Source organism: Parus major, chromosome 6 (assembly GCF_001522545.3).
Source record: "Parus major isolate Abel chromosome 6, Parus_major1.1, whole genome shotgun sequence".
Lineage (NCBI taxonomy): Eukaryota > Metazoa > Chordata > Aves > Passeriformes > Paridae > Parus > Parus major.
Window position 1 is genome coordinate 11,683,666 of NC_031775.1, and position 17,210 is coordinate 11,700,875.

Here is a 17,210-nt window from a genome sequence, read left to right on the forward strand (position 1 = left end):
AAATTTTCTCACTTACCCCAGAGTGGTGGTTTCTTTTATTTTAAACTGAGAGAGCATTTTGTTGTTTTGTTGGGTTTTGTTTTTTTTTGTTTGTTTGTTTGTTTGTTCCTAACAGCTGCACTAAATTATTGTATTCTATAACACTTACTGGTTTGTTTTTTTCCCAGGAGGAGTCCAGAACATACCTGTAGAGCTGCAGCTTCTCGTTCTCTGAGCTCTGCCCAAGGTATGTAAATGTATGTTAGGCACTGTTATTCTCTGTGTTCATCTAAATTGCACTATGGAAATTTCCAGAAAAGTGACATTCAAATCTATTGGCAGGAGATGACTACTTCCTTGATTTTTGAATGTAGTATTTCAAACACAATTCAAAGGTTTTCTCCAGAGAGTTGCATTGAATCAGAACTAATCTTGAGAATCCTACATGTACACTGTTGCAAATGGTGTTCAAGTTTAGGCTGCCTGATAATAGATGATAGGTGTTTCAGAGGCTGAAGAACAAGAATGGAGCTATTTAATAGCAGGTGGACACTGGTTTCAAAGTGTCTGTTAATTAACGATTCCCCATATAATACTCTAACCCCTAGCAAAACACGTGGCATGAGGGAGGCACTGTCTCCTTCCCTTGCCAAGTCTGGGAGTCTTCCTTGCTCTCTGTAAAAATGTCTGGATTTCTAATTGGGCACTGAATCAATTGTGCTGTTCCTCCTCAGCAGCTTGGTACCTGAAAGAGTTTTACCAGGAGAACTGCCTGACATAGAGAAAGTAGTTTCAGCAAATGTGTAAAGGTTTGACCTAAAAATAGGATAATATGATAAATGAGAACCCGATGTTCAAAGGTTCAAAGCTGTCTTTGCTGTCTAGTTGGTTGTATAACTTGGAAGAATTGAAATAGCTTTTGTGGTTATAATTATTAACATATGATTGCAGAGTTAAGAGTAAAGAATAGTGTTTTTCTATAAATATCACTGTAAAAGCCCATAATACAGCATGATACCTTTTTTTAAACAAATGTAAAGAACCATAAAGCCTAATGATTAATTTATGTATATATATACATATATGTGTGTGTATGTATATATATAAGTGCAAAATTCCCAAGTAAAATTCTAATTTCTAATGAATTGTACAAGTCAGCTTGATAGTGCCTGCCTAGTGACAGAAAGCAATGTATTATGAGGAACAGTGGGACTGGTTTTTGTGTTTAGTGGTATTTTTGGGGTTTTTTCTTCCTTTTGAACAGAGGGTGGGAAGTGGTTCCTTTGAACTGTTGTACCACATAAGCTTTGACTGCAATTTTTACTCCTCCCTGTACCTTTTAAGTATACACCACACTCTTGTAGCTGGAGCTAGTGGTGACCCGGGTTCTCAATGAACCATAGGCAGGGAAGGTGCTGGTTCTCTCTTTCAGTGGTACAGGAAATGTGAACATTTTCTAGCTCTGCATTTACAATGCCAGATATTTCCTGACCCTGCGTGAACTCACCAATGCTTTTCTGCCTCCATAAACCCCTCTTTTCTGTGTGGAAGAAAGAACTGAGAATGAGTTGGAATTAATTTCCACTAAGTTTTCCCAAGTAATTCTCAGCCACCCATGGGTTTTCCTGGAAGACTGGTATACAATAGGCCTTTGTTTCCAAATGGATTTATTTATTATTTTTCAATCTAAATGCCTAGTTTGACCCCAATTTTAAAGGGCTTCTTAGTCCCCAGGGCTTACCAGTTCATCTTTAAAACATACCTTTTGAAGACTCTTCTGTGAATACACAAGGCATCATAATTTGGTTCACACCAGAATGAATGCAAACTAGTCAAATCATATCTGAGTCCAAACTGGTTACATTTTAAAGGTACCAGAGACAAAGCAAAACATCTATGAATGCAGTTTTATTTTCTGCAGAAATATATTGTTGTGAATTAGGTCTGGATTCCTTGACAAAACTAGTTCATGGGTGGAGGGCACACTTTCAGTAACAGGTTCAGAGTTTCTACAAGCTGTGAGTTCTGAATTGATCTTGTAAGATTAATTGCTCAGTTTTCTCTTCGTTTAATTATTTATTTGGGTACTTGAAACTGTGTTCTTTAGAGGCAATAGAAAACAACAAGCAGATCTCCATTTTCTTCTCTTTCTTTCAAATTAATTTGCATTAAGCAAACTAAAGACATTGTCCAGCTCATGATGCAACAGTTAATATTATTTGAAAATAATGCTCCTCAAACAATGAGGGCTTCACCAGAATATTTACATTCACCAAAATATTTACGTTCTCCTGTGAAAATCCTCTCACATGTGAGCTCTGATATTTGATGAGCTGGAACATTCATGAAAAATATTACATCTTTAGGAGAAATGTTCCTGACACCAGTTACAGCTGGGGACAGGTTTTGGTGCAAGTGCTGAACATTTGTGACTGAGTGGGAATTTCTGTAAATAGATCAGCGTTCAGTCATATAGGGGCAGATTTTCTAAAGTGTTTCTGTTCTGATCTTTTTGAAAGTCTCTGTCACTAACTCATTTACAACAAGCAGACTTTCTCCTCCCTGCCCCTTCCTTTAGATCTGTAATAATCATCACTTGATGAATCATGCACACCTTTCTTCCCAAGCAGATCATAATTTACACCAAATCTGAACTCTGAAAATTGTGTTGGTTACAGGTAAATAGCTGTTGACTAGTATGGAAATCTTGTTGTGCTAATCTTGAACAGAAGAGAAAAGATAGTTTATTAGCTCATCTGTTCTACTGCCATGCTGATGTAGCTGTGGCCCTGCAATGTATTTCTGTACTGCTTGGTCCAGTCTCCTTTTAAAGATTGGAGTGGTGGCATATGTTTTATGCCACAGAAGAAACTGTTTAAAGTCCAACAGATTTCACTGCTATGGGATTTTTTTCTAATAGAATTGTCTTTTGCTTGGGCTGGCTTCTACCAGATTTAGCTATTTTTCTTTCCTGTTGCACACTGCCAGTTGGGAAAACCTTCTCAATTCATCTCTTGGTCAAAATCTTTTTCAAGGCTAAGACATCAAGAGTAGTACTATTATTGAAACTATATTAAAATTAACAGGAACCTGATCCTAGGATGCAGTGTTGGAAGTGGACGGCTGGATGGGCACCACCCAGCACTCCTCATTTCAGAGCCCCTACAAACACCCTGCAACAGTGATACTTTATATCCTTGGATTTCATGGCAACAGGGCACAAATGGTTAACATTATGGGATAAGACCAGTTGCACCATTAAGAACAACCTGACATAAAAACAACAACCCCCCACGTTTTTCTTTCACACAAACTGGAAATTTGTGGTGTGGTTTGTCTACATGAGTTTTAGCATGAGACTTGACATGTAGGCCTGATGCTTCTGCTGTCCTTCTTGCATTTTCTCCATTAGCATCACTATTCATTGGCCCTGAGGCCAAGACATCATTCATTCCCTGTTTGCTTGAGCAGTTGATGCTTGTGTGGTGTGCTTCAGTTAATGAATCACTCAGCTCCTGTTTGGTGCTTGAAATAAAAACTATGCATCTTATCTGCCACTGGGGTTTCTATTTCACAATTAATTCTACGCAGGATGTGATACAGTAAAGCCCACAGGAAAATCATGCCAAGACCAGTTTGAAAAGAAGACAAGATCGTTCTATACTCTTCAGCCAACATTAAGGAGAAAGCAAAGATATGAAAGATTTGTTTAAAATAGTGTGACCTTGGAGGTCTGGAGATAGATAACATAGAGGAGATAAGGTACAGTGGCTGTAGCTGAAATCAACCTTAGTGCTAAGCTTTCAAACTCTATCCTGTTTCAAACATGGAAAGAGTGGATAAGGCCATTTCTGGTACTGTGATGGTTCACTACACTACTACAGCTGTTGGATCTGTTAGCTTTGAAACTGCAGTGTCACCAAAAAAATGCATTTTTTTTTATTCCAGAAGCTTCTGACAGTCAGCAAGGATTGTATCCAAACAGTCCACTGAGTATTAGCGCACAGCTTCTTCCAGCAAATGCATTAGTACCTATTAAACATTTACATAGCAGCATAAAGTTAGACAAGGATTCACAAACATAAATAAGACCTGTTCTTTGCACTGTAGAGTCACCAGTCTCAGTCCAGCCTAGATAATAACATAGAGAACAGCTGCTTATAGGAGGAAGGGTGAGAAATGTTTGAAGGAAAAGTGATTTCTGAGAAGATAGTGACTAGAGAAGGGGATTTGCAGGTCTAGGAACTAACAAATCAAAAGGCGTAAAAAGAGTAAATGAGTGAAAATGGGAAATGAAGCAAGATAAGGAGTTTAGGAGGTAGTAAAGAATGGAAAAGAAGTTGTTAACTATGAGATAAGCTTGAATATGAAATGGCCAGGAATGCACAGGATAATTTTCTCTTGCCACTTCTTAACATTCAAGCAACGTGTTCAGTATGCAGATCTGATAGAAAGTGACTTGCAGGTATTGAGGATGGGACAGAATGGAATAAAGTCTTTGTCTTTATAACCAGGATGTATACTTTCTTTGGTCTGTCATGATCAAAATACAAGTGTTCTTTATTATCTTTTGGTCTTTGGAACTCTACACTTTTTTTTCTCTTCTCTGTGCTCCATCTGGGAAGCTTCTTTTATTGTTTGGTATTCCAGAACTGAATTTCTTTTCCTTAGGTTAATACTGAATCCTTGAGACCTTTTGCCGTCTTTTTTTTTTTAAATAAAAAAACACAGCAGTATCAAGGAATTGAAAACCAAAGAATGGTACAAATATTTTTATGCTAGCAATGTGTTCTATATGGGAGCTACAGGAAACAGTGCATAATCAGCTTCCAGCCGAACGGAATTTCAATAAATCTCTAAGTCTAATGAACTGTATAGGAAGAGAGAACTGGTAATGTTATAACATGAGCAGACAATGAGCAGAACTGTCTAGAGCACCAGATAGCCCCCAAAAAATCAAACCAAAACAAAAATCCCCCCTAGAAACCACAAAACCCCAACAAGTAACAAAAAAACACCTTCAAAACCCCTGATGTCCTTTCTGCCCTTTAAAACCAAAACTGTCCAAGTGGAAGTGTACATGAAGCAGTGAGATAGTTGGTGCTGAGAAATAATTACCATCACTTGCTACTTTCCTCCTTGCTGTCTGTTGGCAGTATTGGGAGCAGCAGGACTCCCCAGCAATTTTGACACTGCCAGGCTCATCATTAAAATGCATACAATCTTGACCATCTTTCTGAGAAGCTTTTCACATATTGAAACAAATGAGTCCAAGGTCTTAGTAGTTCATAAAAAAAATTCATGTCAGTACCACAAAATTAGGCTGATTTCTGATTCAGAAATTCTGATTTCAGAATTTCTGCCAATTCTGATTGGTGATGCCTTGAAATTTCATCTGAGATCTGGGCATAGTGAGACTGTGAGTATACAACCTTAAAAATAACATAGCATTAATGTAAACTTTTGCCTGTTTATGAAATATCAGGAAATGAAGTGACACAGCTCAAGTCCTGGAGAGAGACTCTGGGTAATGCACAAAATGAAATGCAGGACTTTGCCTACGGCTTTTCAGTGCCTACGCACCCATTTTGTTCCTGCAATAAATCTGCATGTGGCGTTTGGAAAGCAAAATTTTTCTTCCGCCAATGCTCCACTTAATATTCTCAGACTATTACACTTCTTTTTGCTTTCCCTCACTCCCACGGTAATTTTTAATATACAGATATCAGAGGAGTACTAAACATTTGGCTGAATGCAACAGCTTTTATTGGAGCCCTTGTGGTATGTGGGAAATCACATGCTGGAGAGCTACTTTCACAGAGACAGCAAATTCAGGAGTGATGCTGTCAGAAAAGGGATGTCCTGCCACCAGCTTTTGTTCTCTGGCATGGATGCCAGTGAAGCGAGGGGCTGGTCACGCTGTCTGCCCTGTCCCCTCTCGCCATTCGTGAGGGACAAGCGCCCCAGCCGCAGGGCAGAAACACCCGCTGGCTGCTCCCTGCTTGTGACTAGACCAGAGTCTGGACTTCAATGAATGAAACCCCTATAGACAAGTATTTTGTGGACTGTCCGTGCTTTAGACAAAATCTGCATGACTTTAGTTTCTAGTTTCAGGTTTGTAGGTACTTGGGTGCTAATCTATCTCTGCTTTGGCACTGTGTGTTCTGATGCTCACCCACTCCTTGTGGCAGGGCTGGCCCACTGGCCTGTGGGATGTGGTTACTGCTCCTTTGGTACACTGATGACTGTGTTCAGGACTTGGCCTAAAGTGAATATTCCTGCTCAGAGAAACATACCATTGCACAGGAGGGGATGGAAACGCTGCACCCATCCCTTTCTTGCAAAACCATCTCTATATATGAATGACTGGAAGTTGTAGTATCTGAAAAGTGGGTGTTATGGTACTGGTCCAGCTAGAGTTTATTGGTTTAGGTCTGACCTACTGTTAACATAAACTTGTGAAACTAGCTTGAATTGGGCTGATATCGAGACCGATTTTTGAGAGATGAAGCAGAGTGATGATAATTTGTATAAATGTCTACTGCCACTGCAGGCACTGGTGCCAAGGAAAGACAGATGGAGAGTGGGAAATGTCACAGAGAAGGGGGATGGGACCTATGAAGTCCCTATAAACTTAAGATTTATACCTGTAAATAAGCCTTCAGTGGCAGTTAATAAACAGAAGGATGTTTAGAAGGAAAAGTGGCAAGTGATATAGATGTTAATTGTGCTTAAAAAAATATTTCCAAGGAATAAAATTTAATCAAGAAAGAAAGCCAAAAAAAATATCAAAGTCAAAGCTGATCATCTGAAGGTGAAATGGAAACTAAAGGCAGTGCCAAGGTTAAGGCTTATTTTTGTCTCCTGCCCATGTATTATCATGGAGGAAAAAGCAGAGACATTTTTTTTTTGCCTGCCTCAGAATCAAGCTGGTCAAGTTGATTAAGGGATACTTTAGGATCTGAAGGATCAAGGAGGTAGATTTTTACTTGCCTTGGAAGAGGTGGGGGTGGGGAAAAAAAATAGAGAGTGAAACACGTGGAAAACATCTGGTCCAAGGAGGCATTTTAGAGTTAGCTTAGGCAGGAGGGAAGGAGGAGCAGCTGTGCAGCATGCAGGGACCACCAGGGCTGTAGTGATAAACAGGAGAGAAAAGGAGGCAGATCTAGGGTAAGGCTTCAGCCAAATCAAAGAAATAGGCAGAGGAAGGACCCAGACTGCAACTTTGTGACCAAGAGATCTCTCTGGTCTTGAATGAAAGTGTTAACTTGGAATGTCTGTGGGTAGTGCACTGCCTTTGAGTTAGACTCATCCCGGGGAAAGGAACAGGGTGTTTTCTTTGGATTTGTGCTGAAAGCAGGGTAGATGGTAAACATACAGAACCTTTTATCAGAAATGGTGTGTGCTTCATGGAGGGGGAGATACCACCCAGTAATCAGGAGGAAAATGATGTGTCTGGAGAACATTAAGCCAACTAAAGAGGAATGGTGCTAGGTTAGGGCTTCCAGACCTTCCTCTCTTACTTGGGAGTCAGTTCAGATCTTTGTTTCTTGCTCTTTAGAAGGACCAAGTGCATTGCTCTGGAAGTACAAGCTTACTTGCTCCCAAATACCTGATTTCTTGAACCTGAGTTATTCTCTTGGCTTTTACTTTGTTGCACTGAACCGTAGGAGATCTTCTAAGTTCTGTGGATCTGTGGTTTCAGGACTGGTGTAAGCTGATCCAAGTTCTGGCTGCTACTGAAAGAATATGGCCTTATCCCAAGTTCACCCTTACTTTGTGTTAGCTCTAGCGCTGATGTGGCATGATCAGGTGAACTGAGAACGAATCCAGCTGAAAACTTACCCAGCAAAGACAAAATGGTGCCTCACAGACATGGGGAAGCTACTATGTGCCTTTGTCAAACAGGAGGAATACCCAGCTGCTGGAGGAATTCCCAGAATTGCTGATTGTTTCTTTGTATATGACCCTGAGGCTTCTGGTACTGATAAAAGTTTTGCATTATGTAAATCAGTGATCAGATAATATGTGGCATCTCCCAGGTCCTATTTTTCTGGAAAGTAAATTTTTCCTCCACATACGTTGCTGAAATTACACTGTCGTTTCTCTTGTTGTCTGACTTCATATCTTTTACATGGTGCGCATGGGAGACTGATCCAAAGCTCGTTGAAAACAGTAACATGATACATGTTACTGATAGCAGACTTTGGATCAGAAATAAATCCTTTCATTATGCCTTATGGTTGTACTGTTTATACTCCACAGCTCAGTTTCTATATCCTATGGTGTATCATTAAAAACAAGTTAAAATGCAGCCCATTACCTCTATTACCCTTGAATTTATTGGTAGTTCTTCCTGTACTTAGAGGACCCTTAGAACTGATCTAATCCCTGTTTTCCTTTTTTTGGATGAAGGGATCTGAAAGTGCTTGTACAATAATTATACTCAATTCCAGTACAACTCATTCCATGGTTGTGCTACACCACCATTATTATTATGAGACACAAGAAATTGCAGTTGTGGGATTGCTTCCTTGCAAGTTGAAAAGAACTGTCCACAGATGGGCAGTTATTATATTGGGTTTTGGTTGGGACTAATGTCTTTTTCCAGCCTAGGTGGGCTGGAGAAAGAAAACCAGCTAAACTTTCCATGAACCACATTAAAAGAAAGTTTCGCTTCCCTGGTGAGAAAAGCCACTCCCAAAGCAAAGTGCTTTCAGACAGGGTGGGGAAGGGAGCTGGAAGGGAGAGGCTTCACATCCAGTGAACAGATTGAGAGTGTTGAGGTTCTGCTCAGCATCTAAAATGCTTGCTCACATTGCATCAGCAGGCCAGTTTTCCAAGTTAAGTCAGTCTCAGTTTGGTTCCATAAAGTATGTGCATTTTTTTTAAATGATTCTGAGAAATGTGAACCTTCTTTGCTCAGAGAAGGTATTAAAATATCCCATGAAATAGATCAAGCCTTGCAGTTTGTGGTGACCTCAGTCAAAATGAACCTTATCTTCCATGATCATGTAAAATGCTGGGCATGGACAACTTGCTGCTCTCTGTTGAGAGAGTGCTTGTTTCTTTAGAAGATAGCACTGCTGAGGAACGTTAGTATGTGTTAGGCTGAAAGTGGGAATTGAGAGCTTATCCAAAAGTGTTGCAGTTAGAATCTAGTTGTGTCTGATTTCTGAGGTCCACTGATTAACCTGCAGATGTCCTTTACCACTGTAAAGGGTAAAGGGATTTGTGATGAGAGACCAGGCTAGATGTTGTTCATGAACAGTTTTCACTGATCTTTTTCTCTGTGGAAACACAAAGCTGTTTTTCAAGGCAGACTATAGAAATGGCTTGAACAAGTCAAATGTGCCAGAATTTGGGAAAGATTCCATGAACACCGTGATTATGCCATTCAGACATTGGTCTAAAGCCAAAGTTAATAATCTTATGTATCTTAAATTAATAATTACAGGTATTAATAAAATCACTGTGAATTTTCCAGAGATAATAGCATCATTAGTAATACAGTTCATGGCATTCCAGAACCAAAAGTCTAAGGCTGTTGTTTTGATGCATTTGGCCATCTAGTCCATTTACAGTGCAACTCCCCTTTCCCTCTCAGTATGGAATTTGAATAATTGTGAATGTTTCCAAAAGGAAACAATTGATGATGTAAACAGTGTAACAAAATGTGGCAAAAGAAAATCTTCTGTTTTAATGTCGGGAATAACTTCACTATGTTTCCAGAATGAGATAGAAAGTTTTCACTTTTCAGCTTTGAAATCCCTTAATTTCCTTGAAAATGTGTCCTCCTTCCTTCTGTTTCCTATTTCTTGATCTAAATAGTGTTCTTCTCCTTTCTTTTCATCTCTTTGCTCCACTTAAAAGAAAAGAGGGTAAAGAGAAAACAGAATTGGGAAAAATTCACTGGTATCCCAAACTTGATTTATTACTTTAAAATAATATGAATTTTTTTAACGAGACAAGATGAAAACTCTGAGGAGCTGTGCAGAAAATCTTGTTGGATTGCAGTTGCTGCAAAAATTCGTTATGCTGTTTCAGCTCATAACACAGGTGTAACTCTCCTCAACCGGGCCTGCTAAAGGTTATCCATTTGCACCTTCAAACATGACAGTAACTTTCCTGATCTGTAAAAACACTTGTGTTTGAAGGTTTTGTGCTAAGGTGCTTGTTCAGAGGAAAACAGCATTTACTGAATGACTATTTTCCTCTGTAACACCTTAGGGCCTTCCTGTCCAGCTATTGAATTGTCAGAAGTCTACTTGTTTTAGGGGATTTTAGTAAAGTTGCTTTATGAAGAGGCATGCCTGTGCATACAGAAGCATCCCAGAATATGTCCCATTGGTATTGATCTCTCATTCATCTACTGAACAGAATGTATGATTGCCCCTTGGCTGTTGTTTTGATAACCAGCATTCCACTGAGTTGCACCTACTGCACTTAACTCCATCAGTCATTCCTTTAATGTCTTCTTATATGAGTGTAGTTGCAGCTAAAGGAAATAATAAGGTCTGCTCTAAGCCCCTCTGGATTCCTCTTGATTTACCATGCAACTTTTAATTAAAGGAGGGAAAGAAGGGGAGAGGAAGAGAGATATCATCAGTTTTAGTCAAGTTGTGAAATAGGGAAGATAAGACTGCATCAATGATAATTATCCCAAAGTTACTTTTAATTCTTTTGGTTCTCTAGCAGTAGGTACATAAGAGAGTGAAAAGGAGAAAGGATGGAACTTGCAGGAATAGGAGACTCAGAATCAAAGCTTCCTGCCACAAATGGATCAAAGATCAGGACATGAAGATTATTGATTAAGGTCTGTGCAGGAGGAAAGAGAACATCTATTCTTGTTCTATCATCCTCTACGCTTCCAGGGAGGGGATGGCACTTACCCTTCAGGTTGGGTGACATGAGAGAGGGGATAGGTGTAAAACTGAGCCCTTCTTTACATTTGTGTCTCCACCATTTTTGACCCTGTTAGCACTGGAACACTCAGATTTTTTTTTAAAAAAGGCTGTTTCAGCATAGGGTGAAGCCTTACACAGGAAACAAGCATTTTCCCAGGTAGACCAAAAAGTCTGTGTTTCACTTCTGGTGACTACACATCTTGTACAAGCATTGACCAGCCAAGGTTTTAGAAAACAGTTTTCCCCTTGTGAAACTCTTCTGCAGCTTAAAGGATGTATCTGTCAGTGATGGCATCAGAAATTTTTTTAACATGAAGACAAAATCCTGACCAAGAGAGCAGGGTTAGACAATAACCTGGATTACTGAGACAAGAAGTAACTGAAAACGGGCAGCGTCTGTATTTTACAATGGGGACAGAAAGCAGTAAATATTTATCTGTCCTTTCCTTCCCTTTGAAATAAACACTTAAGACTCTGCTGTCATTCAGATAATCTGTTTCTATACTAACCCCTCTCTTTAAGGGAGACATCTACTTCCTATTACAACCATATAGAGGCCCTGAACTAAAATATTTTGCATGCCTTTGCAGGCCTCCAGGAAACATTAAACACACTGAGGCAGACAAAAAGCTATGAAGCCCCTGTTTAAAATTAGGAGCAGAGAAGGGAAAGAGGGTTTTTGTCTGCTTTTCTCAGACCCGATGTGAAAAGAATCTCAAGTCAATTTACTTATTTTGCATAAAAGTATCTTGTTTCTCAGTATTAATTCAGACAAGCTGTTGTACCAGCAAGGCCAGTGGGCAGTTACCCTTTTACCACATGATGGCCACTCCGAGAGTATTTTTAAAATATGTCTCTTATATAAAAAAAAAGCAAACAACAAAACAACAACCTTGATTGCACAATCTGTTTTCTAGTTGCTGCTCTAAGAACAGACAGCTTGCCTTGCACCAAGAAATGCTATTTGATAATACATAAAAAGCACATATGCATTTAAAATAGGTTTGCTGCTGTAAGATTTCACTATCAGAATGCATTAGTTTTTGCAATGGTAGGCAGAGAGAGAGCAGAAAATAGAAGTTGCTGCTGAAATCATTGTGGAAAAGCTCCTGTTGGTAGATAACTTTGCCCATGGAAGTAGACACTGGAGTAGGTGTACTGGAGTGAATGGGGAACAGTCACAAGAGCAGAGGATTGGAAGGGTGCTGCCCTTTAGAAGTAGAAAGTCACTTCAGGATGACTTTTAAGGATAGTACCTAACTTCTGAATTGTGGTTACCAGTTGAAATTTCCAAAGAGTTGTGCTACTCCTGGCTTTGATGTACATAGTTAATTCCCTATCAGTGGAAATGACCTAATAATACAGACAATTTCTTCTTAGGAAGCGTTGTGAAAACTAGATAAATGAGAGGATGAAAATGGGCACAGTTGTGGCTCAAAGATCCTTCTAATGTAGACTGCTGCTCTGGCAGTGATCAGCGTCATTGATTTAGGGGAAGGATTAATGTAGAGGGGGAAATTCAAATTGTTACCACACCTGAAATATCCACACCTTGTAGTAATTTGTGGTTGCTAGCTTCCCAAGCCAAAAGGTCTAGGATTAGAGCGGTTCTTTAATTTTTTTTTAATTTAATTTTTTGAGTTTGCTCACAGAGTGGACTTCCACAAGATCATGAGCAACAAGCTCTGCAATCCTTTTATGAATGATGTGAAAAATAACTTCCTTTTGTTTGTTTTAAAACTTCTGCCTAAACATTGGGTTCAGCGCCCCTTAGTTCTTGTTACTAGAAGGAATAGGCTGCTATTCCCAGATTAGCATTTTTGGTGCTTTTCATGATTTAATAGAACACTCTCTCATCTCCCTTCTGCCAACTCTTTCTCAGTCTGAATAATCCTTGTTTATTTATCCAGTGTCTGCCAGTAAACACTTGTGGAGCTTTCATTGTTTTTACCTCCTTCCTCTGTTCTTTATCTAGTTTTAACTTTGAGGTGCTAATCTGTAAGAGACATGCTATCAATTCTAAATGTTGCTATCAGTGAGCTCGTATTTGTTGTTTGCTTGGGACTTCTGGATGGGAAGTCATTCAAGATTAATATTACATTGTGTGAAGACTTAAGTGTTATAAAGCACATGTGTACTTGTACTAGAGCTTGCACGGTGGAGAGGGAGATCTGTTAGGGATCTGTTTTCCCCCAGTGAGATGTAATGATTTTGAAAACAGAGACCTGACTATCCACTGTTATTTTTATTATTAAGTGGCACTAGAATCACTTTCTTAAAGAGAAATGCCAGAGGAAGAGTGAAATTCAGAAGAAAAAATTATTTTTCTTACTGAGACTCCAGAATGAAGTAAATTTACACCTAAGAAAGTTAGCAAAAAATTGCTTGGATATCCTCTTCCCTTCTACAGCAGCTGTTTTCACTCTATATTTTAATGAGTAGGCTGAACTAAAGTCTTTGGGGAAGGGCTTTCCCCTCCCTCCCCCCTCTTTGGTATCCCTATGTAAAAGACTGCACTACAGTATCACGCTCTGTGCTTCTGTTGAATGAGTAAATGCCTGTGGCTGGACAGTCCAAAGGAAAGGCTATGTTATGTTCTCATCCAGTCAAGCTCCTTAATGAAATCTTTTAAAAATTTTCCTGGATATTCCATTGATGTGATTTTGGCTACAAGAAGTAAGTATTTTAAACTTCAGAAGATTTAAGACCTTTATAGTCTCCTAAATTTTCTGCTATAAATAACATGTGGAATATCTGCTGGCTTTGGAGGTAGATTTTGTTTCAATTACCTCATTTTATATTTCCTGTTAACTGTTTGTGTATGTTCTGAATGATTTTTAATTTCCTTCAAGTTGCATACTGAGATTCTTGGAGGAAAGTAACTCAAATCGTGCTGTCTATGAAGTGTAGTAGAAAGTATTGATTACCTTTTACTGTTTAACAAAATGAGACTGACTTATTATTACAGGTGTTATTTCCAAGCTACTTTTTGAGTCCCCTACTTCTTGATTCATCTCTGCCTGCTGAGTCACTTTGCTTTTTTCATTTTGGTTATGTAGTTTTATTCAGAGTCCAATCAGCCCCTCTTATGTGTGCTGAGAACATCTGCTTTGCAAGCTTCTGTGTATTTTTGCAGCAATACAATATTTTTTCTGTCTTTTATATGATTTCTCATACAAAGCGGAACTTAGAAAATGGTGAAAGCAGCGGCATTTTTTTTTTTCCTTCTGCACTAGATTATGTTCACTAAACTCAGCAAATAGCAGAATTCCCCCTGGAGTACCGGGAAACAGCCCAAACTCACTACAGTTGCATTTTGCTAGACTATTCTTGTAGTAGGCTTTTATTTTTTTCTTCTTCTCTTTTATGGTCTGCTGAAATTCTTTCTGTTGCAACTGCATTCCTGATCAACTCCATTCTTAGATAGGCATCTCTTGCCTGTTAAATTTCTCCAAATAAATATCCTGAAATAAAAGTAAGAGATGCCATACATAAACTGCAAATTCAAGTTGAAATTTTTATTTTTTTTTAACTAAAATTAAAGTAAGATGGGCTCATTTTCCAGCCTGCTTAATGATTTAATTAATTTGTGGCTCAAATTATTGTCTTAATTTAACAGAAAGTCAAAGCTGACCTTAAGCCTTTGATACTTAAAGTTTGGGTTTGATTCTAGGTCTCTCAGTTGCAGCTGGAACAATTTAGGGCCAGACTCAAACCCGATGATTTGACTCAATAATTAGTAGCACATTTTAAAAATTTGAATAAGACCTAGGCTTAGGTCTTGCTCAGTTTTTCTGGCATAAATATGGGAGAATTCCTTTCATTACAAAAGTTTGAGTGTCTCTGAGCATACAGATGCGTGGACTTTAAGACAAGCATTGTGGTTGATATCAGGGCAGGTTCTTCACTCTTGTTTTCCAATTTTATTTTACTCCAGTAATCACCTGCATCTGTCCTTGCAATATTCACCTCACCTGAGATTGGCCTGACAGCATGGCCACAAGTAGCCTATGTTGTGGAGAGAGCCCAGCAACTACTCTCGGGCACTGGAATTCTTCCACATGCTCTGGTTTAAGAAATTAAAACTTCAGCTAATGAGGATTTCATTCTGGCATAGCTCCAGGCTATGAACAGCCTCTCTGTTCTAGTTGGGAAAACCAAGATTAAATTAAGCAGAGAGAGGTTATAGTAAATTAAGGATCATTTAAAAACCACCTTGATGTAGGTAGATTTGGGTGATAACTGAAGATAGTAACCCTGTCTCTTTCTCATGATTGACTCTTCATCATCTTGCTTAGTAATTTATGGTCATTCTGAAAGGCTGGAGATACATTATATATTGTTGCACATAAGGGCTGCCTGCTGCTGCTCCCAAGTGGAGTCCCACTCTGCAGCATCCATAAGTGCTTTCCCAGCTCTCCCATCAGTGACTTGAGATGGCTGTTAATGCTCTGAGCTCAGGAGGCTGAACAGCCCTGAACAACATGATTCAGCTTTCTGTTAAGTTTTTCCAGAATATTTTCTTGACATTTAAATGACAAAGTTTGTTATTCTGCAACTTCCTAAGGCATAGTTTAACAGAGGCAGTCATTTAGAGGAAGAGCCAGAACCCAGAATGTGGCTAATATCTTTTAAAGCACCTTGTAGAGCACTTACTGCCTGCTCTGCAGGAAAGATTTCCTTTGAGACTCCTTTGAGGTGGCTGGATGGTCTCCCTTTATGTAAAATATCCTCTCTATATGGCCATCATGTGATGATTTACTGTCTTGCACCTACAGCCTGTGGCCAACAAGTGAGAGAAATAACTACATAGAGGCATAACTGGGCACAGCAGCCTTGTCCAGCCTCCCCTGTGGCAGCTGAAAATGAGCTTTGGCAGTGAACTGAGGCTAACTAAGAGGAGCAAGTTTAATACATAACTCTGTGTGATCTCTAGCATTTCATTTCATCTGTCTTCATTAGATTTCCCTCCCTATGAATGATAGGTAGTAATGATGCTTCATTTGTCTGTATTGGTTGTAAACTAGTCTGATAAGATGCCTAGTCTTATACACACCTAGCACATTAGGGATAGGATTTGACTGGACCTTTAGGTAATGCAGTGATAAAAAATACTGCAATATTTTTGCAGTATATTTTTGCAAAAAAACCTTTCAGGTAACTGCTTTGTCTATATCTATATAAAAGGTATATGCTAACTTAAAGAACTGGTGAAAGCTTTATTAGAAAAGAGTCATATCTGTCACACAGAGAATGTCTGTTTTTCTTCAATCAATACACAGAAATGAGAGATTGGTCTCTTTGATTTTAATTTCTGGTAGCATCTGAAGGGAGGGAAGCATAGATTTATACATTGATGTCCCTTACTATGCACACTGCAGTAATGTTTAGGACATGATCATTTGTTAAAATAGCTTTTAAAATTATTTTTAGATGTCATTAAAATCTGTTGGTTCTGTATATGGTAGGCTCCCCAGGATTAAGAGCACATAACTCAGGGTTGTCCTATTATATAAGAAATCCCATCCAGACCCTGACTTGATTAGTTTTTGAATTCCCAGAGCTGTATGTTCTGAGCAACCAAGACTTCAATAGGCTCTGAAGTGTGGGGATTTTTTGTCTATGTTTCATAATTTTTCCAGGTTATGAGAAGCTTTTGGCACTTAAATCTTTTCTAATCTGTTATGCAGCTTGCTCTCACACATCTCTTCAGAGTTTTCATCCTGACTCAGTGGCCTAATATGTTCTATGTGACAAAATAATTCTCAACTCTGCTGATTCTGATGTTGATGTAAAGAAGTTGAAGAAAAATGGGTAAACAGCAAGTTTGTGTCCTCATTAATGAGTAATGGACAGGGGGCAAAATATTAAAAGATCTATAGACAGTATTACTTAAATATAATTTTCTACTTCATGTAGAAGTGATACTTTAAAGATTTCATTAAATGAATGAATTGAATAGAATGCACAGAAAGGCTGTCATTCATGAAGTAATAAAAAGGTACAGGTGCATTTTTCTTTCAATGTACACAGTATTCTTATTCTTCCTAAATTATTCATGTCACAAAATCAGGATGGCTGGGGTAGGAGAGAAGGTGGGGTTCTTAGAAGTAAAGGAATCATTAATGATGCTGTCAGAAGTCAAATGGCAGTGGGAATCACTTAAGACCTATATTTTTCTGTTACACTTCATAAATTATTTTGTGATTGGGCAGACAAAGGCACACTTTCTGTTTGGGAATCTGTATGGCTGCAAGAAGTGGCATAGATCAGATTCCATGAGGAGGGCCATGACGCTACAGCAATAGAACCAAGACCTGGACC

At 38.8% G+C, this 17,210-nt stretch overlaps 1 protein-coding gene across 5 annotated transcripts in view; it reads left to right on the forward strand.

Moving 5' to 3' along the window:
- The window catches only part of SORBS1 (sorbin and SH3 domain containing 1), a 160,970-nt gene that overhangs the window by 40,272 nt on the left and 103,488 nt on the right, over positions 1-17,210 (forward strand). For 2 of the 5 annotated variants that reach the window (XM_033515627.1, XM_033515629.1), the window contains exon 2: positions 168-226. The gene's annotated coding sequence lies outside the window, so the exon portion shown is untranslated. Of the gene's footprint in view, positions 1-161; positions 227-13,468; positions 13,563-17,210 lie in introns of those variants that run through there. The other 3 variants (XM_033515641.1, XM_033515642.1, XM_033515628.1) reach the window with 2 other exon arrangements.